This window comes from Capra hircus, chromosome 10, assembly GCF_001704415.2.
Source record: "Capra hircus breed San Clemente chromosome 10, ASM170441v1, whole genome shotgun sequence".
In the NCBI taxonomy this organism is placed as follows: domain Eukaryota; kingdom Metazoa; phylum Chordata; class Mammalia; order Artiodactyla; family Bovidae; genus Capra; species Capra hircus.
The window spans coordinates 54,498,350-54,520,128 of NC_030817.1; positions in this window are offsets into that span (position 1 = coordinate 54,498,350).

Below are 21,779 nucleotides of genomic sequence, written 5' to 3' on the forward strand. Positions count from 1 at the left end.
TGAGAGCACTTGTTCCCTTTAAAGTATTTAAGTGGTTTCAATGCCCAGCACTATTATTTCTTATTCTATAAATTCCCAATCCTGAGTTTCTAATTTTGATATAAGTAGTATGTTTTATCTCCAGAGAAGGCAATGGCAACCCATTCCAGTACTCTTGCCTGGAAAATCCCATGAATGGAGGAGCCTGGTAGGCTGCAGTCCATGGGGTCGCTAAGAGTTGGACACGACTGAGCGACTTCACTTTCACTTTTCACTTTCATGCATTGGAGAAGGAAATGGCAACCCACGCCAGTATTCTTGCCTGGAGAATCCCAGGGACGGAGGAGCCTGGTGGGCTGCCGTCTCTGGGGTCGCACAGAGTCGGACATGACTGAAGCGACTTAGCAGTAGAAGCAGTATGTTTTATCTGTTGAGGTATCTCTAGAATTTTATTTCTATTGCTGTCACATGTAAATATTAGAGTTCTGAGTTTAGAAACGTATCCAAAACTTTCCTTTTTAAAAAATCTGTAGGCATTTCTCCCTTGTTTTCTGCTTTTTTGTTTGTTTGCAGGTGGAGTCTGAGGTCAACTTGATTTGTAGGTAACATTTTAACTTCCTTGATGTGTGTAAGCTTTTTTTTTATTTTCAAAATTCAGAAACATTACTAGAATGTTAAGCCATCACTGAACCAAAAGTGTGAACTTATTTTCTGTTTGTTTGTTTAAGTTCTTCTAATTCTTATTTAGCACAGGAAAATCACCTTCTATTATATCTTTGATTACTATTTCTATTTATAACTGCTTTGGTTTAATCCTCCAAATTACTTGCAATTCTTTTATTATAAAGCCAGTTTCTGATGTCCTATTGAATAGCTTCTTACCCACTGACTTTCACTCTAGGTTTCCTATACATATACTGTGTAATTGATTTTTTATATTTGTCTCTGTATCACTGAGTCAATTTATTTTTGCAGTCTCAATGATATGCTTTGTGGCTCCCAATAAGACTTTTTAAAGCCAGTTTTAAAATTTGGATTGCTCTATAGTCATTTCTTGTTTTGACCAGAAAATTTTTGCATATTTGTAGTCATTTTAGTCATTTTCTGCCATGACAATCGTATCTTGGTTCAAAGAAGTCATGTCACCCTGTATTTTTTTTAAGGAAATTAGAGAAATGTGAGATTTTAATTTAAATTTCAGAAAATCACTTTTTAAGTTTTTCATTTTTGCTAATACAGAATGTACTAACAATGAGTTATCCTTCAATATAATCAAGGTTATAAATGAGCTGTTACCAACCAATAAACAAATAATAGTCATTTGATTCTTCTCTTGGTTGACTAATTCTCTATTAAGTAGTACAGTTATTTTTACCATTTTTACTGTTTTATGATTTCAAAGAAATTTCTTAGTCTTTACTTATTAAATAATTCCATCAATTGGGAACTTCATATATATATCATAATTATTTCCAGCAAGTTAATGCATTCTTCAATGCCTTTTACTCAACCTAGTTGTCTTAAAATGCATTCTGATTCTTTGAAAGCTAAGTATGGTATCAGTGTTCCCAAAAAGTGAGCATAAAGCTCATAAGAAAGAAATGTTTTCCTTCCTTCCCTGAGTCACAGAGACCACACGAATCTAGCCTCTGTTTTACAAGTATGTATGTATCTGTTTTACATGTACATTGATGGCCTAAGTTCTCCCCTTGTCTGCTGCCATTTGAGTTGTAAGGGATTCCTGTTGCTAAATACAAAGAATGTAGAACATTCAGAAAATCATTTTTAAAGTTAATCTCTTCCTCCACATCTTATGAAAGTCTCTGTTTTCTGCTTTACTATTGGTTCATAAGCATGGACATTTATTTATAGCTATGTTTGCTTCTGCATCTACAGTCTATATCTATTCTTATATCTATATTCCCATTCTATATGTTTTTTTCTGCCCCATTTTCCTTCCTTCCGCCCTCCCTTCCTCTTATCCAGCCACCTATCCATCTATCCATCCACCCACCCAGTCAGCCAGCCTGCCAGCCATTCTTTACCAGCCTTAAAGAGGAAAGAAATGCTCTCTTGAGCTACTATTTGATTAACACAAAAGATGGCATCCTTAGATCTCCTTAGATGCCCCTGCTGCTCACTTGGGTATGGCAGCTCCTGCTTCTTGGTTCAGTTTGACAAGCGGTACCCTTGCTCAATTTGCCGCAGACAGGCTTCCTCCAGTGTGAGCATGTTCAGTTGAACCTTGATATGATATTTGCTTTTGTGACATGACATGGAGAAGCAGACACATTTTGAAAGAACACTCACCATTCAAAAATCTCTTTCTGCCTTTACTCCTGTCTGTGATATTTTCTCTTCAACAACGAAGAGTTATTCATGGTGTATTGGGAATGTTGAGTTAACAGTGGCTGAATGTATGCAGAAAAGCAGCTGATGTGGGCAACGAAGAGTAGGGCCCTGGGCTTGGAGGTCAGTGTTTCACTGGGCTGCAATTCCTTACTTCCCTCAGCAGAACAGTGTTGATTAAAGCCAGACAGTGGGCATAGTCCAGCCTTCTCAGCAACTATCTGGTCTGTTCTGGTTCACAGGATGGTGTGTGTGGTTTGTGAGATGTAGTCCTACAATGGGCTTTTTAACCCATAGTCATCAATGGCTCAGTTAACGTAAATCCCTGACCATGGCAAGTTTAGGTGATAACTATGTCACCAGTTTCTATCTTTGTATGTATTCTTGGAGCATTGTGATAGGAGGTTGAGAGAGGGTGTACTGGGCACATCCAATTTACCACTATGACAACTCAGAAGTTGACAGGTGTACGTACATTTTCCAAATCCCCCACTCATGATATACATGTATGAGAGTTAACAGTCTGCTAAAGAATGAAGACAGAAAATGGGATAACTGAGGTGGGTTCAAGGGAATTAAAAACCCTAATTTTACAAAAATATAAGCACTTTATTTTATTGTGCACCCTGAAGGTAAGTAAGCACAGCTGGGGAACATTTCCGTTAACAAATGATAATAGCTACGACACTGAATTGAGTTAGAAATTTGGAAAAGCACTATGAAATGGATTATGTAAATATGTGATCCTCAGTATACCTATAGAACTATAGGGCCCAAGTTTGTATTGTTTGTCTCTATCTTACTTGCAGATATGTATCATCTGTACACAAATTATTGTAGACTGGAGCTGTGAGATGAATAGACTAGGGCTCAGAAGGTCTGTATCCTGAATATTATCAACAGGGAAATTCACATCTGACAGGGGAAATCAAGTACCACACTGACCCCCACCACCCAAAGCAGTTCTGGTCATTGGCCCTCTATAAAATGCAAGCACCCTGGAACAGGCTGGAGGACATCTGAAGTGACTAAGGGAGTAAGCAGGAGGTTTCCTGCTCACAGGATTGAGGAAGACCTGCTGCTGCTGCTGCTAAGTCGCTTCAGTCGTGTCCGACTCTGTGCGACCCCAGAGATGGCAGCCCACCAGGCTCCCCTGTCCCTGGGATTCTCCAGGCAAGAACACTGGAGTGGGTTGCCATTTCCTTCTCCAATGCATGAAAGTGAAAAGTGAAAGTGAAGTTGCTGAGTCATGTCCGACCCTCAGCGACCCCATGGACTGCAGCCTTCCAGGCTCCTCCATCCATGGGATTTTCCAGGCAAGAGTACTGGAGTGGGGTGCCATGGCCTTCTCCGGAGGAAGACCTAGAGGAAGTAGAATCTAAGTTCAAACAACACACAAGGATTTCAAGAGGTCCAATAGTTTTCCTTATTTATTTTCTTCCCTTCCTCCCTCCTTCCCTTCTCTCCTTCCCTCCATACCCCTCTTCCTTGCTCCCACTCTGTGTACACGCACACATACACACACACACACGCACACAGGTAGGAATTTTTACAAACTATATATTATGCTCTGTTAATGGGCTTACTAACGTTCAGGAGAAGCTGAGCTGTTTGCAGCAGAACCAAACTTTTCAAGGTGACACAGGGAAGGACAACCTTGGGTGCCAGGGACAGACTCTTGAGCTGGCTGGTTGGCTGGGCCAGTTCTGTTGCAGCATTTCTGATGCTTTTATGACTGCACACTGCATGATAAGTGTTCTCTTCACCTCTTGCTTCTCTTGTGCTTTCAAATATTTATATGAAATTGGCTGTGGAATTCCTACACGCCTTTGCTGTTATGCTCTTGTAAGGTGCTGATTCTCAGCACTGACTTCAATAGAAGAGAAGGGGAGAAATTAGATAAGGAAATATAACAGAAAATAGGACACAAATAGAAATAAGGAATGCATTCCTTTTCTGAATTACCTTAAATGAACCTTTAAGGGATCATGGGGCAAATTTCAATAGCAGATGATTCTGTCCTACAATATAAGCACCAGTGTAATTACTGAGGATTTTGTAAGACTCTGAATGAGTTTTAACACATGGGGTGTGTTATCAGTGTGGTTGTCATCTTATGATGGATCTTTTTTATTTTTCCTTTGGTTTTAAGAGAGGAAAAAAATATATAACTACCACTTTAAAAAAAATTTCCTTTGGTTTTAGGAAAGAAAAATATATAACTATCATTTACTGGAGGGCAGATATAGAAGAAAGCATTTTGTATTATTTCATTGACTCTTCAAACAATAGCCCTTTAAAGTGGGATATTGTAAAATATTCTTAGTTTATAGATAAATGAGGTTTCTAGAGGTTAGAAAATTGCTGAAGGTCACACAGCTATCAGTTGATGGTGTTATGATTTGAACCAAGATCTAACTCAATTCTGAAACACAAATTCAGAACCGCTTCCCTACACTTCTAGCTGAGTTACAGAGCATCAATGTTAGTCTGTTCAGGCAACAAAATGATATTGTCTCCAATGTATGGAGGCTGTCACGTGGCTGGAGGAGAGAACTTTGCATCATGGGTCCACGGATGAAACCAGTAGGCAGATGACTGAAGGTGGCAATGTCCGTTCAGAGTCTGGGGTCCCTCATACTACCAGAGCTTGCCCAGTGAGCGGAGTGTTCATTAGACAGTTTGCCACATCACATCACATCACACTGCCATCCTGACAACTTCCAGCAGACCAACCATGGATGGATTTCCTACTTTCCCTGGCTTTTCCTCTTCATCTGCCCGATGACTTGGAGTTCACCTGTTTCTTGGGCTCAGCCTGTCATGTTCTCCCCTTGGCTCACTCTCAAGTCTACTGACCCTGTGGAGGGACCCGCAGTGACCTCTTCTGCTTTTGCTGGTGTCTGAGCTCAGCCCCAGGTTCAGCTTGTTACTCCCTCACCCATGCAGACAGCTGGAAAGAAGCCTGTTCTGGGGCTCAGTGAGAAGTTTGTCCCAGAAAGCAAATATCGATGCCATATGAGGAAGATCTTTCTAGCAGCCAAGGCTAGCCAAAGATTAGATATTCTTCCTGGGGTGGTAGTTATAATTATTGTCACTGAAGTGTTTCAAATATACTTGTGCGAGGATGTGGTGAGGATGGTATCTGTATCCAGGTTTTTGACTAACAAAGACTCCTTAAGCCCCCGTGGTTTGCAATAACTCAGGCCTATTTTTCACTCAGATTAAAATGTCCACCATGGTTGTCATGAATATTCCCTTAATCATTCTCCCTTAAAGACCCAGGATGACACAGCAGCCTTTACGTGGGACACTGCAGGCCTCAAGTCAGAAGAAAAAGAGTCATGGCAACATGAGTTGTTTATTAAAGCCACAGCTCAGAAGGGACATTTGTGCGTATACTTCATTGACCGAAGCAAGCTATGGCCACTCCTGAGTTTAAAAGGGTGGGGATGGGGACTTCCCTGGCGGTCTAGTGGCTAAGATTCAGCACTCGCAATGCAGGGGGCCTGGGTTTGATCACTGGTCAGGGAATTAGATCCTGCATGCCACAACTAAGAGTCTGAATGCCACAACTAAAGACTCCCTGTGCCGCAACAGAGATGGAAGATCCCATGTGCTGCAACTAAGACTTGGCACAGCCAAAAAAATTAGTATTTATGAAAAGAGATGAGGATGTGTAGTCCTCCCTAAGGGAGCATTACTAGTACCCTGGCCAAGTTTCGCATCAATGGGCAGGGAAGCATAAGGTCAAGTGAATCTTTGGAACAGTGATGTAATCTCCATAATGGCTGTGCCAAAACAGAGATTAGAAAAGTACTATTGGGGTGGTTTGAACTGGATGATCTGTAAGTTTCCTTCTAAACTTGAGAGTCTATGATATACTAGGGCTCCCCAACCTTTTAGTGGGAAGCAATTATTTTTGAAATATTGAGGCAGGAAGATGAGGGCTTGAGGCAATAGAGACAGTGAAGTTGCTGGAGCAGGCAGCCCTTCTCACGACATCCTTCTGTGTAGATGCTGTCCGGTCTCATGCAGTGATGACCAGTGGGAAACTACTACAAACCTCATGTGTAATTTTAGATAATCTAGGAGTCACACCATGAAAGGTAAAAAGAAGTATGGATGTGAGAGTTGGACTGTGAAGAAAGCTGAGCACCAAAGAATTGATGCTTTTGAACTGTGATGTTGGAGAAGACTCTTGAGAGTCCCGTGGTCTGTAAGGAGATCCAGCCAATCCATTCTAAAGGAGATCAGTCCTGGGTGTTCATTGGAGGGACTGATGCTGAAGCTGAAACTCCAATACTTTGGCCACCTCATGCAAAGAGTTGACTTGTTGGAAAAGACTCTGATGCTGGGAGGGATTGGAGGCAGGAGGAGAAGGGGATGATGGAGGATGAGATGGCTGGATGGCATCACTGACTCGATGGACATAAGTTTGGTAAACTCCAGGAGTTGGTGATGGACAGGGAGGCCTGGTGCGTTGCAATTCATGGGGTTGCAGAGTCGGACACAACTGAGCAACTGAACTGAACTGAATTGAATATCATTTTAAGAATATATTTTAGTTAATCCAATATATTAAAAATAGTTTCACTTCAACATCAGATCAATAGAAACTATTAATGAGATATTTTACCTTCTTTGCTTCATTCTAAGACTTTGAAATCTGTGTGTATTGACACTTTGAGCACGTCTTAATTTGGAGAAGCCACATTCTACGTACTCAATAGCCACAAGTGGCCAGTGACCACTTTAGTGGACAGTGTAAATTTGGTGGAAAATGGTGAGGCTCTGGCATCAAACAGACCTGGATTTGGGACCTCAGGTTCAGAGAAGATCTTGAGCTGCTACTATTGAGTAGTGATGGACAGAGGAAGTAAGAATAAAGAAAGTTCTGTCTGTACCCCGACAGAGGCAGGAGTACATATAGTGATTAAGATAGCAGACTAGGTTCAGACACCTTGATTGGAAACTGACTTGATTAGAAACCAGCTATGCCACCTACTAGCCCTGTGATCTTGGGTAAGCTATTTATTTACCTTGTCTTACTCCCAATTTTCTTATCTGTAAAAAGAGGAAAGTTTAACTGTTCTTGAACAGTTTATGCAAAGATTTTTAATAGCACCCCTAAGTGGGCTTCCCTGCTGGCTCTGATGGTACTGGATCTGCCTCCAATGCAGGAGACCTGGGTTCCATCCCTGGGTTGGTAAGGTCCCCTGCAGAAGGGAACAGCTACCCACTCCAGTATTCTGGCCTGGAGAAGTCCATGGATACAGTCCATGGGGTCGCAAAGAGTTGTACATGACTGAGTAACTTTCACTTTCATGTGGCCTGGCACATAATAGACAATAAACAGGTATTTATGATAATTGCTGTATGAATGTTTTTGTGAAGAAAGAAGAAGGGTAGAGAGGACAAACATCATTGCCACAAGGAAGGGAGGATGTTAATGGCAGTCAGGGAGCACATTAAAGTTTATAATCAGTGAGTTATATCAATGAGTAAACCAATTGCTCAAGTAGAGAATACTGGTCTACACTGCTTTCCTTCACCATTCACTCTGTAGATTTTTGTAAGTCACGAGCTTCCTTTAGGACCATTCTCCCTTTAACTCCACTTCTTCCTTCTAGCATACTCTTTGTTTCAGTAATCCTAGATAGAAAAGCTTTGCATATCAGACTCAGAAGCATTTGAAGAAAGAATATAGTTCATAAAAGAGAATTAGGTTTTGTGTGGTGGAGAAAATTTGATTTGAGACTGTATTCACAGATCTGACTATGACCTCCAGAAGCCTATTTGTTGCTTATCATGGAGTCTTGTCTTGAGACAGTGAGCCATTTTGTTTCTGGCCAAATCTGGCAGCCTGCGCAGGCACAACAATGAAGGTATCCTGTTCTAAAAAATGCGTTTTCAGCATCACTGTCAGGGGTCCAGCACAGAACCCAAGAGAGCATAAAGAGATAGAGCTTATGAGAACATAGCCCTAAATTAACGTAGCTTATCCCTAGAGTTGAAGAGAAAGAACGCTGGTGAGGGGGAGGGAGATTAAAATATGACTGAAACCTGTAGCCAGCCCCTCTTCTTTGGCTCTGTCATAGGGAATTCTTCCCCTAAGTCTTCCTACGAGCCAGCCAGACCTCAAGATTTTTACAATATGAGCATCTTGGGAGCCAACACAGACTGACTTCAAAACTGTTATCAGCACCTTCCCTAGGATCAAAAAACAAGCAATACAGATTATACTCTTGGATGCCAAGTTTGAGAAAACTCACAATAAACTAATTTTCCAGGACAATGAGTGTCTCAAAGTTGATCCCTGATCCTTCAGCGACACAAAAAAAGAGCTACGTCCTCTGGCCAACCAAGAAGTCCTGTTTTCTTAGTAACTGGCACCATTAGCCTAAGAAGAGGATAAGTAACCATTGGAATTTCAAATGGCGAATTTCCCAGAAATGAATTCTTCTTTTCTGAGAACAGCACAGATTGGCTGGCTTCAATGAGGTACCTGGGGTGATATCCTGGCACCCAAAATACAGTAAAAATATTGTCTTGTGTTTCATAATAAGAATCATCTATAATTTCAGTTTGCCACGTACCTTTAGCTTACATCATTGATAGAATATATATTCTTCTAGCAGTAAATCACTATACATCATCTGGAATTTTCCTATGATCAAATAACAATGTACACTATTGAGATAAATCACAAAAATAGAGTTTTTCACTCTGTTTGATCTCATTATTTTAACTGAGCAAAAAAACACAAATGAATCTTTTATGAACTTCCCTTTCATCATGAATAATATTGTATATGACATTTAAACATACTCTTAATTATTTACCACATTTTTTCTGTTAATTTCTGGGCACTTAAAAAATGAAATGAGATTTCTTTGGCAGGGGGAGGGGTACGATTTTGCATGAACACACCTTTCAGCTTTTCTGTGCAATCTATTCATTTCAAGGACATCCTCGTATAGAATCCAGAGTCTCCATTTCCTTTGCACTGCAGTTTAATGAAACCCCAGCATTTTTCTTGCTCCAAAAATGCCAAATGTAGTTACGAATGCCTTGATAATATGCTATTGCTAAAAACTATTTATATTCATAGATTCCTGACAGTTTACTGCTTTTTGACATGGCATCTCTCATTGTAGAGCTTTGGCCAATATGTATATGTATATATATCACATGTATATTTATATTACATAATTAACCCACACATATTTTTTTACTACATTTTAGTCTCCAATTGCTACCAAACATATCTATACCCTGAGAAATAAAAATATGTAAAGCTCTTATTGTCAGGATACAATTCTAGATATACCTCTATAAATCATCTTTAAGTGGTTATGAATATTTAAGAAGTGAGGAATAATGTATAGGAAAGCAAGATGCCCTAAATTTCAACCCATGTCAAGTTGCACATTTTACTGCTTCTGTTTGAAATAACTCATTACCACCGAGTGGGAAATTAACAGACAGACAGAACTACTTGATTCTATAAAGTCAATGTCTGCAGATGTGTGTGTACAGGTGTGTGTCTTCATGTGTTTCAAGCAAAGAAAAGATAATCATGGGAGTTAAAAACATTCTGAGACAGGAGATTGTCACATTCCACTTTAGGGAATAACATGCCATGTCTTTCACAAGCAAATACACAGGAAGCTTTTCTCTTTGTTAAAATTTGGGCTGGAGAAGGTGAGGGTGGCTGCCCCTGCAGGTAAGGAGAGGTGCTGGTCCAGGGATCAGAGGGTGGAGAGAGAGAGGGCAAGCCCACAGGGGCACCATCACAGTCTCGCGTCTGCCTGTGTAACTTGTCAGCGGGCACTTTATTTGTAGAATCTTTTCCCGCTGGCCACACAATGAGCAGGTGCTCCTTCAGAAAAGCATAGCTAAATTCTGTCTGTATCTCACTTGGGGAAGACAGGACCGGGGTCAGCCTATACATTCTCATTGCAGCACAGAATGCTTTCCCCAGCCCTCGTTTAAACTGAGACCATGGTGCCTTATGGGGATCACCGGGGTTCAACACTGTTGGCCTCATTTTTAAAAAGTTAACACGCCATAATGCTGTGCTCATTCTTGCAACAGCAAGTATGTGAACAGCCTAAAAAGAGAGAATGAATTAAAATGCTGTTAATTATGCTTGAGGCTATGACATTCCTTCCTAAGTAATTACGAGAGGGAGAAGCATCCCCAGCCTTTCTAGTTGCTGAGAGTTTACAGAGAAAGGGGAAACGGTGCATTGCATACAGCTATCAAGACCTTTGTCTCCCCGTTTCCCCAATAAACTGGGGGAGCCTCTGTCCAGTATTTGGAAAACTGCATGCCTTTAGGGCCATAAACTTGCTGTGAAGAGGAAGCTGAGCCAGAAGGGTGCCTATGGCAATAGAAATAAACTCATTTTCCCTTTGTGTCCTTATTAGAATAGAATCCTTACTAAAGAAATTCTGAGTGTTCTAAGGAATTATCTGTTTCACAGAGACAGCCACTGAGTCCCAAGGTCACACAGCTGGCTCCTGTAAGAACTTTCAACAGTGCTTTCTGCCGTTCACAAAGTCTGCACTTATCCACTGAGTGAAAATAAAATAAAGGAAAACAAATAAGGAGGGGTTAGTGCTGAGCCCTGGGGGCTAAAGTGACAGCGTGTTTTTTCTTGAACAAATCTGTCACCTTGAGAGCCCCCCTTGACCCCTTGCCCCAGTTACCAGAGGGAAAGCAATGACGGGCAAGGCTGGCGTAGGAAAAAGGACATGTCTGGTGCACTGTCTTTGGCAAATGGATTACAGGAAACACTGATGCTTTCTGATGTTGTTTCAGCTGGGTGTGGGGACAGTCTGGAGTTGTGGGGTGGACCTTGGCAGATTACACATGTATCAGAGTTCAGAGGTTTATTTGTTCTTGTGGAGATTCCAAATACTGTTGAATGTGGCACAGAAAGTGAATTAAGAGGGAACAGGGCAGCTACAGGTGCTTACAGACGTGAGGAGACTTAATAAAGCCTCTGTTGAGATGAAAGGACCTTAAACTCCATTAGCAGTATCCTTGGGGAAAAAAAAAACCACCAAAACACCATGTGAGCAGGACATCCTGAAATGACTGTCACTGGAGCAACCCACTCCACAGACTCTCCACCTAATTGAAATTAATGATGCCTCTGGCCTTGATTGAGTCCCACACCACCATCTAGGCACATGCAACAGGAAGTACTCAACACTTAGCCAGGGGATTGGGTTTCCACCTGGCCTCTGGTGTTTAGTCTTTGCCTTGTCTGTGGTAAGACACTTTCCCTGGAGAAACCAAATATTCATCTAAGAGTGTTACAGGAGAGGAGACATGGCCAGCCCACAGTATAGTTGATGCATTCTCAGAACTGGTATTTGGCCAGTCTTAAAGTTTCAGTCTAGGGACTGTGTTTTCTAAACAAGATTTTGTTTGTTGGTTTGTTCATATTTTTGCAACTGTCAGGTGCAAATAATAGTCTGGCAGATGTATTTTTCTTTCTGTACAGCAACAAAGATTTATTTAGTCATAGAAACTAGAGCCAAAAAAAAAAAAAAAAAAATCTTAGAGATAAGCCTTCCTTGGAGCTGAAATCTTTTTGTTTTTTTGTTTTTTGTTTTTTTGTTTTTTTTCCTGAGAGATCTTTTCCTTCTAGCACTCCAGTTCTCTCACCTGGCAGCATATTGGAACCAACTGGGAAACTAAAAATACCAGTGGCTGAGGGATTCTCAATTAATCGATTTGATGTGCAGTCTGATTCTAATATATGGCAATGTTTGAGAACCACTGTTCTAGCAAATCCATCCATACACACACACACACACGTACACACACACACACACACACACACACACACACACAGTACCAGTTACAGGATATTTTAAAGCAACATCCACATACCATTAAGGGGAAGTCGCTCAGTCGTGTCCAACTCTTTGCGACCCCGTGGACTGTAGCCCACAAGGCTCCTCTGTCCATGGAATTCTCCAGGCAAGAATACTGGAGTGGATTGCCATTTCCTTCTCCAGGGAATCTTCCTGACCCATGGATCGAACCCAGGTCTCCCGCATTGGAGGCAGATGCTTTAACCTCTGAGCCACCAGGGAAGCCCACTCACGTACCATTACCCAAATCAAATTGGAAGACTTTGGTCTGATGCCAAAATATTAAACATCTTAGATGATTTTATGGAGACAGAATTAAATACTTAGAATTTTATCTGACCAATTATCATTTTTCCTGACTCAAGCTGAATGGGAACCATAGCATGAGGTATATCTCCTTCTGGAGAAATTTGCCTTTTAGGGTCATCCAGTGAAGATTGGGAACTGGGGACATCAAGGACATCCTAAGCTGGGATACCAATACAAGGTATAGGTAGTCACTATGCCCTGATTGGCCTAAGGGATAAAAACAGAAGGCCCATCCTGCCTTTCCCAGCCAACTTTGCCCTTCAGGCCAACTAGAACCCTCAGCTACAAGAAGCTTTCCCCTACACAATTAACATTTTGCCTTAAGTAAGTAAAGAGCTGAATTTCCAAATTATTCCTACTTCTAAACAAAGATGTTGCGCTCTTCCCAGAACCAGCTCTAAACACACTAGGAGAGGATGGTCTTAGAGAGCCAGTCTAACATTGTATTTGAAAGCCAGAGGAAAATCAGCCTAAGAAACCAGTTACTTGATTTTTTTTTAAGAGATGGATGAAGAGGACTGATTACATTTGTGATTAGAAATACGATCGAATATGCCTTCTCTGAAGTCCCCACCTAGCAACCCTGATAGGCTTTAAATATGACTCTGCTGCAGAACCTTAAGTTTTCATTATCAGATATTATTTGGGTTAGGTCATTGAAGGTGTCTGCCAAAAGACAAATCTAAAAGGCCGCACTTGCTGTGATTCTCAAAAGTCATGAGGAACTGGAGGCGAGACCCTGATAAGGGTGGGGGTGCTTTTCTAGACTAACTCCCCCCTTTCCCCACAGAGCTGAAAGCATGTGAGGTGGTGAAGGATGCTGTTCCAAAATGGTCTATTATCTATTTCATGAGGAAGGTGTGGAGATATATTTTAAAAAGTGAAAACGATTGATTTAAACCAAGAGTGATTAACATTTTGGCACAAATTAGTTGATCAGATGCTAGCAAAAGCCCTAGGGATAAGGACAGGGGAGAGGAGAGATGTGATGAAGAAGCAAGTGGGACAGTAAAATCTGAGGCTTGGAGGAGGTGGCCCCAGATGGGGTATTGCCTGAGGGGCTTTGGCCAAGAAGGGGACAGAGGAAGGGAACTGGCAAATGACAGCAGTAAAGGAGGGTCTGAATAGAAAATGCAAAATGTGGAGGACAAATACCTATCTTTCTAATTTCTCTTAGTTGTGTCCTGATCAAACTCAGTGCAATCAGAAATGAAAACTGTCTGCTTTTGTTTGTTTGCTCCTGTTGGTTCATCATAGTAATAGCTAACATTTACTGAGTGCTTATTCTGTGCCAGGCACCATTCTAAGTACTTTATATCATGTCTATGAGGTAGGTACAATTATTGGCCCCATTTAAAAAAGCAGAGAACTGAGAGGTTGAATAATTTGTCACAGGCCACACAGTTATAAGTGGCTGATCAAGGACTAGGGCTTCCCCGATGGCTCAGACAATAAAGAATCTGCCTGCAATGCAGAAGACTGGGGTTCCATCCCTGGGTCGAGAGGAGCCCCTGGAGACGGGAAGGGCAGCCCACTCCAATATTCTTGCTTGGGAAATCCCATGGACAGAAGAGCCTGGCAGGCTACAGTCCATGAGGTCAAAAAGAGTAACACAGGACTGAATGACTAAGCATGCATGTATGCATGAGCAAGGACTCTGGACCCAGTGAACGAGTCCTACTCTTAAAGACAACATTCTGCCCATTCTTCATAAGGGTTAGGAGGGCATGCGGATGTGTATCTCAAAAAAAAGGAAGACCTGCATCTTCCTTCCAGGTAGGACCAACAGGCCATTTAGCTTTGAGCCCTTTACTTAGCCTTGAAAGAAGATAAACACGTTTTGTTTCTTTAAGGGCTGTGAGTCCTTTCAAAGGATGATTTCACAGAGATCACAGAGTACTAACAAAGAAGACAAGAGCTGGAGTTAAAAATGTTTAGGTAAGAGCAAAAGTAGTATCTACAGAAAGTATGGTGGAGGGAATGCCACTTAGGCAGGGAAGGCTGGGAGAAAATACATAAAGGAAGCAGGGAGCAGGAGGCAGGGCTCGGGGGTCCAGGGTTAGCACACTGGGCTCTCCTTTCTGACAATGAGCTCACAGTCCATGTGGGGCTAGTTGAAAGAAAAAAGGCTTCTTACAAAGATGCCTATTTACAGTCCAAAATTTACCCCAGCAGTAAAATAATGTCCTGGTACTCCTTGCATCAAATGATACTTGCAAAGATACATTTCTCTCTTGAGAAAGCAAAAACGGCTCCCAGTTTGAGCTGGAGGTAAATAGAATGTAATTTGCCTATAGAATGCCTTTCATGTCATATACTCATTACTTAGAAGAAGTACCATGTTTGCCTTTATTTTAAAATCATAGAAAAAAAAAAAAGCTTGATTTCATCTGCTTGTGTTGAAAGCCTCCATCTGTTTGACATTATTTTCTTTCTTCTTTTAAACAATGCATTTATTTAAAAGAATATTTATTTATTTGGCTGTGCCAGGTCTGCATTATAGCATGTGGGACCTAGTTCCCTGACCAGGGATCTAATCCACATTGGGAGCCTGGAGCCTTAGCCACTGGATCACCAGGAAAGTCCCCGATTTTCTTTCTGAAGAGCTTCTGGAATGACTCAGGCTTTACTCTCTTTATTTACTAAGTGGTTTGGTTCTCCTAATGAAAAGGCCTAGAACTGCTTAAGTTCTGTGTGCAGCCAGTAGGGTGAAAGCAACAGCCCATGGGAACTGAAGATGGACTAGCAGCTGCCTGGGAGCAGGGTCCTGCCTGTCTCCTCTGCTGCTGGAGACCTGATATACACTCTAGTGCTCAACACAAAGAAGGTCTTTAATCAGGAGGCTACCGTTCAGAGAGGTGAGGTTATATTTCCAATGTTACTCTAAAAATTTATGTGTTTTCTAACAAATCATAACAAACTACCGCAAACATATTACAGATTATCGCTAAGGTCTCAGAATGCATATTACAGATTATCACTAAGGTCTCAGAATGACACACACGTTCATAGTTTCTGTGAACCTTCTCTGCTTCAGAGTCTCTCACAGTTGTAATCAAGGTATTAGCCAGGCTGCACTGCATCTGAAGGCTCAACTGAGGATGGCCCCCCTTCCAAGGTCTCTTGTTTATTAGCAGGATTTAGTACTCTGCTCACCTCTACAAGAGGCCACACTCCATTCCTTGCCTCCAGACCTCCTCAAAATGTGGTCACTTGCTTCTTTAAATAAAGAGTCTGGAAGAGAAGTACAAGATGGTGGCAGAGGAAGACCCTGAGCTCACCTTCTCCTATGGATTAACTGAAACTATACTCACATATAGAGCAATTCATCTTGAGGAAAACTTGGGGCTGAATGAATAGTTACTGCACACAGAAAAACCACATAGAAAGGGGTTGTAAAGATGGAGACACAGTATTCATGAAACTCCATACCTCACATAGCAACCTATAGTAAAGGGGGATACTGCTGAGGGAGGGCCCCAGGGTAGACTCCCCAGCCCTGGGAGATAGTAAAAACAAACAAACAAACAAACAAACAAACAAACAAAAACCTGCAACTGTTTAAAGGGCACATAGACCATATGAGAAGGAAATCCGTTTGCTAACCATAGTGCTTCTGAATCCTCTCTTGTGTTAGAGGCTCAGCAGGTATTCTCTTGTGTCCCTCTAGGGCCCCCATTGGCCCATGCTTGCTCCAACTTGAGCCACCCTGCCAAGGTGGTCTTGGCCCAGGGACTTGCACCCAACCAGGGTCAACTCCAGGCACAGTTGACTTGCCAAGTCAGCCTTAGACTAAGCATTCCCCAGGGAAGAATTTTGGTCTAGGCCATTCCAGCCCCAGCTTCCCTGCCAGGATGGCCTCAGGCACAGAACTCCCCAGGAACTATCCCCTGCTGCTAACTGCTCCAGCTGGCCTGCTAAAGCTGCCAGGTGCAAACAGTCTCCACAGGGGATGCCGCCATACACAGCCACTCCTTCAAGATCAAGAGAAGTAGTTACTTTGCCTAATTCACAGAAACAAAAATTGAAACCTAAACAGAATTAGGAAGTAGAGGAATATGTTTCAATTGAGAGAACAAAGTAACTCCTCTGCCACCCCAAAAAACTCCTAATGAGACAGAGATAATTAATGTACCTGATAAAGAATTCAAAGAAATGGTCATAAGAATGCTCACCAAACTCAATAAGAGAAGAATGGAGGAACACAGTGAGAACATCAACAAAGACTTAGAAAATGTAAGAAAGAACAAATCAAAGTAATATAATAACTGAAATTAAGAAATATATTATAAAAAATCGATAGCAGATTAGATGAAACAAAGGAATGGATAAGTTATGTAGAAGATAGAATAGTGAGAATCCCCCAGTAGGAACAGAATAAAAAAGAAATAAATTTTTTAAAATGTGTAGAATTTAAGGGCTCTCTGGGACAACATCAAATATGTACTAACATTCACATCATAGGGAATCCAGAAGGAGACAAGGGAAAGACAGGGACAGAAAATTCATTTGAAGAAACAATGGCTAAAAACTTTCCTCACCTGTGGAAGAAAACAGAATCCAAGAAGCCCAGAGAGTTCCAAATAAGATGAACCCAAAGAAATCCATACTAAAACATATCACAATTAAAATAGCAAAAGTCAGAGATAAAGAGAAAATTTTAAAGGCAGCAAAAAACAAAAGCAACTAATCATATACAAAGGAATCCCCATAAAACTATCTGTTCACTTTTCAGCATACACTTCACAGACCAGCGGGGAGTGGCAGGATATACTTAAAGCACTGAATGGAAAAAAAAAATACTTAAAACCTAAAAAAGACAAAAACAAAACAAACTATAACTGGCAAGGTTATCATTCAAAATTAGAGAGAGATCCCAGACAGGCAAAAACTAAAGAAATTCATCACCAGTAAGCCAGTTTTACTAATGTTAAAGACTCTTCTTTAAGCAGAGAAGTAAAACTCATAACTAGAAATATGTATATATATAAAAGGAAAAATCTTTCTGGAAGAGGCAAATATACAATAAAGGCAGTGGATCAGCCACTTAAAAAAGCTAGTATGAAGTTAAAAGACAAACATATTACAATCAACCATAACTACAGTAAGTATTTAAGGGAACCACAAAATAAAAAGATGGAAAATATAACATAAAGAAAAACCATAAAACATGGTGCTGCTGCTAAGTCGCTTCAGTTGTGTCCGACACTGTGTGACCCCATAGACGGCAGCCCACCAGGCTCCCCTGTCCCTGGGATTCTCCAGGCAAGAACACTGGAGTGGGTTGCCATTTCCTTCTCCAGTGTGTGAAAGTGAAAAGTGAAAGTGAAGTCACTCAGCCATGTCCAACTCGCAGCAATCCCATGGACTGCAGCCTACCAGGCTCCTCTGTCCACGTGATTTTCCAGGCAAGAGTACTGGAGTGGGGTGCCATTGCCTAGTAGGGAGTAAAAATATAGTGCTTTGAACCATCAACTAAGGTGACAACATAAAATAGATGGATATATAGACAGGTTGATATATATGAACCTTATGGTAACCACAAATCAAAAACGTCCAGTGGATACACAGAAAAATAAAGAGAGAGGAATCAAAACATAACACTAACTAAATCCATCAAACTTTAAGGGAAGAAACCAAAAAAAAAAAAAAAAAGGAACAGAGAAGAACAATAAAAATAATCAGAAAAATATTAATAAAATGACAGTAAGAACATACAAATTAATAATCACATTAGATGTAAATGGGCCAAGTGCTCCAATCAAAAGACGTAAGGTAGTCAAATGGATTATAAAAAAGAAAAAGATGTATTTATACATAGCCTACAAGAGACTCACCACAGATCTGAAGACATATATAGACTGAAAGTAAGGGAATGGGAAAAGACATTCCATGCAAATGGAAAAGAAAAGAAAGCTGGGGCTATAAGAAAAGATGAAAAAGTATATTCAGCTCAGTTCAGTTCAGTCACTTAGTCATGTCTGACTCTTTACGACCCCATGAATTGCAGCATGCCAGGCCTCCCTGTCCGTCACCAACTCCCGGAGTTCACCCAAACCCACATCCATCGAGTTGGTGATGCCATCCAGCCGTCTCATCTTCTGTTGTCCCCTTTTCCTCCTGCCCCCATTCCCTCCCAGCATCAGAGTCTTTTCCAATGAGTCAACCCTTCGCATAAGGTGGCCAAAGTACTGGAGTTTCAGCTTCAACATCATTCCTTCCAAAGAACACCCAGGACTGATTTCCTTCAGAATGGACTGGTTGGATCTCCTTGCAGTCCAAGGGACTCTCAAGAGTCTTCTCCAACACCACAGTTCAAAAGCATCCATTCTTTGGCGCTCAGCTTTCTTCACAGTCCAACTCTCACATCCATACATGACTACTGGAAAAACCATAGCCTTGACTAGATGGACCTTTGTTGGCAAAGTAATGTCTCTGCTTTTGAATATGCTATCTAGGTTGGTCATAACTTTCCTTCCAAGGAGTAAGCGTCTTTTAATTTCATGGCTGCAATCACCATCTGCAGTGATTTTGGAGCCCCCCCCCCCGCCAAATAAAGTCTGACACTGTTTCCACTGTTTCCCCATCTATTTCATAATGACAAATCAGTTAATTCAAGAAGAGGATATAACATTTGTAAAAATTTCTGTACCCAACATAGGAGAACATAAATATATAAAGCCAATATTAACAGAAATAAAGGGAGAAAGGGACAACAATACAATAACAGTAGGGGACTTTAATGGAGAAGGCAATGGCACCCCACTCCAGTACTCCTGCCTGGAAAATCCCATGGGTGGAGGAGCCTGGTAGGCTGCAGTCCATGGGGTCGCTGAGGGTCAGACATGACTGAACAACTTCACTTTCACTTTTCACTTTCATGCATTGGAGAAGGAAATGGCAACCCACTCCAGTGTTCTTGCCTGGAGAATCCCAGGGATCAGGGAGCCTGATGGGCTGCCGTCTAGGGGGTCACACAGAATTGGACACAACTGAAGTGACTTAGCAGTAGCAGAGGACTTTAATATCCCACTTACATCAAATGTTAGATCATCCAGACAGAAAATTAACAAGAAAACACATGCTTCAAGTGGTGCATTAGACCAGATGAACTTACAGACCTACATAGAATATTCCTTCCAAAAGTAGCAGTATACACATTCTGCACGTGGAAAATGATATGGAGGTCCTCAAAAAAACCAAAAATATAACTACCACATGATTCAGAAATTCCACTTATGGGTATCTATCCAAAGAAAATGAAAATACTAATTCAAAAAGGTTAAAATCTTTCCGTTTGAGGCAACATGAATGAACCTGAAGGTATTATGTTAAGCGTAACAAGTCAGATAGTGAAAGACAAATGCTGTATGATCTCACTTGCAAGTGGAATCTAAAAAACAAAGCCAACAACAAACAAAACAAAATAGAAACGGACTCATAGGTACAGAGAACAAACTAGTGGTTGCCAAAAGGAAGGTGGGGATGGAGGAAAAGATGGAATAGGGAAAATAGATTAAGAAGGATCTTCCTGCTCTCACATAAGTCAGAGGAATGTAATGTACGCACAAGAGTGTAGTCAATAATACTGTAACAAATTTGAATGGTGAGGGATGATATTTCAGTGGCCATTTCATAATGTATAGAATATGCTGTACACCTGAAACTAATATAATATATGCTGATTACAATTCAATAAAGAGAGACTCTGCTACAAAGACAGAGGTCACACTCTTAAAACTTAGTCGAAGAAGCAACATCCCATCACCTTTGCCATATTCTATTGAACAAAAGCAGGTCACAAGCATCATCCGCCCCTGAAGTGGGGAGGCTTATACAGGGGTATGAATACCAGGGGCATATCACTGGGGTGGGGGCTGGGGGGAGCGGTATCTTAGGGTCTGGCCAAAAACACAGGCAAGTAAAACCAAGACTACAATCTGTGATGAGCATTGTTTCTTCACTCCCCCCTTTCCTTGGCCAACCACACATATGTACTTTGAACGCAAATATAGTATAACTTATTATGAGCTAAGCAATGTAAGGATAAAGCAAACTTACAGTGGAAAGATTCACAATCTACTAGGGGAGATGGATGAACATGCCAGATAAAATACACAAGAGAACACTGATACTGAAAATTGTGGCGGGGAAGGGTTCAGGGGGATATTCAGGTCTGGAAACATAAGAATTCCAATAAAATAAATTCTACTTTGGGTTTGGGCTACTATTGTTCATAAAGTATATAGAGAAAATATGACTTGAGCTCGGTCTGGAAGAGCAGATAATAACCAAGATTTATTGCCTTTTGCATGTTTTACTATGTTAAGGGTCTTACATGAAATATTATACTTAATTTTCATAGTAAATCCCTAAGGTAAGATTTATTATCATCTCCACTTTAAAAATGAGGAAGCTAAGGTCCACAGAGGTGAAGTGACTTGCCCATGATGGTGAACAGAAACCAACTGCAACTAACACAGAGCCCACACTTGAAAGCATTGCTTCAGATGGGACTGGCCAGTCTAGGCAAGTGGGGGAAAGGCATTTCCAGCAGTGCAAATGGCATGAATAAAGAAATGAAGACAAGCAAGCACCAGCTACCCTTTCAGTTGGACAAACTGCAGTTCCTTCGATCTAGAAAGTTCTTTCTTTAGCTTTTCATAAGCTGGCTCATCAGTGCCTTTGGATCTTAGTTCACATGTCATTTCCAGATAAGGTAGTTAGAAACTCCCTCCCCTTCCCCCATCACCATCACCAGTTACTTATGTCACTTCATCATATTTGCCATTCTTATAAGTCATAATTGTTTTGTCGATTCCTCTCTACCTGGTCATTGTTCCCTCTCCTGAATGTGAGCCCCATGAGGAAAAGACCTTGTTTGGTCATTACTACTGTGTCTCCCATGTCCTCACAATGCCCAGCACAAAATAGGTACTTGACCAAGCGTGAACTCATTACAGGAAGGTGGTGAACTGGAAAGGTGAAGCTGGTTTGCGTGCAGTGAAGGAATTTGGCTTTTATTCTGTAGGTGATGATCGAGCCTGTGGAAGATTTTTGAGCAGGAGAGTGACATAATGACCGCAGAGTTTGAGAAAATGACTATGTGGATTGCATGCTTTTGTACAATGACATTAGAGAACAGTTTGTTGTCAGGGTTTTTGCAACCCTGTCTGTGCCCTCTCTATTTAAACCAAAGGTTTTTGGCTATTTTCCTTCTGCTAAGGGAAAAACTCATTTTGAGGG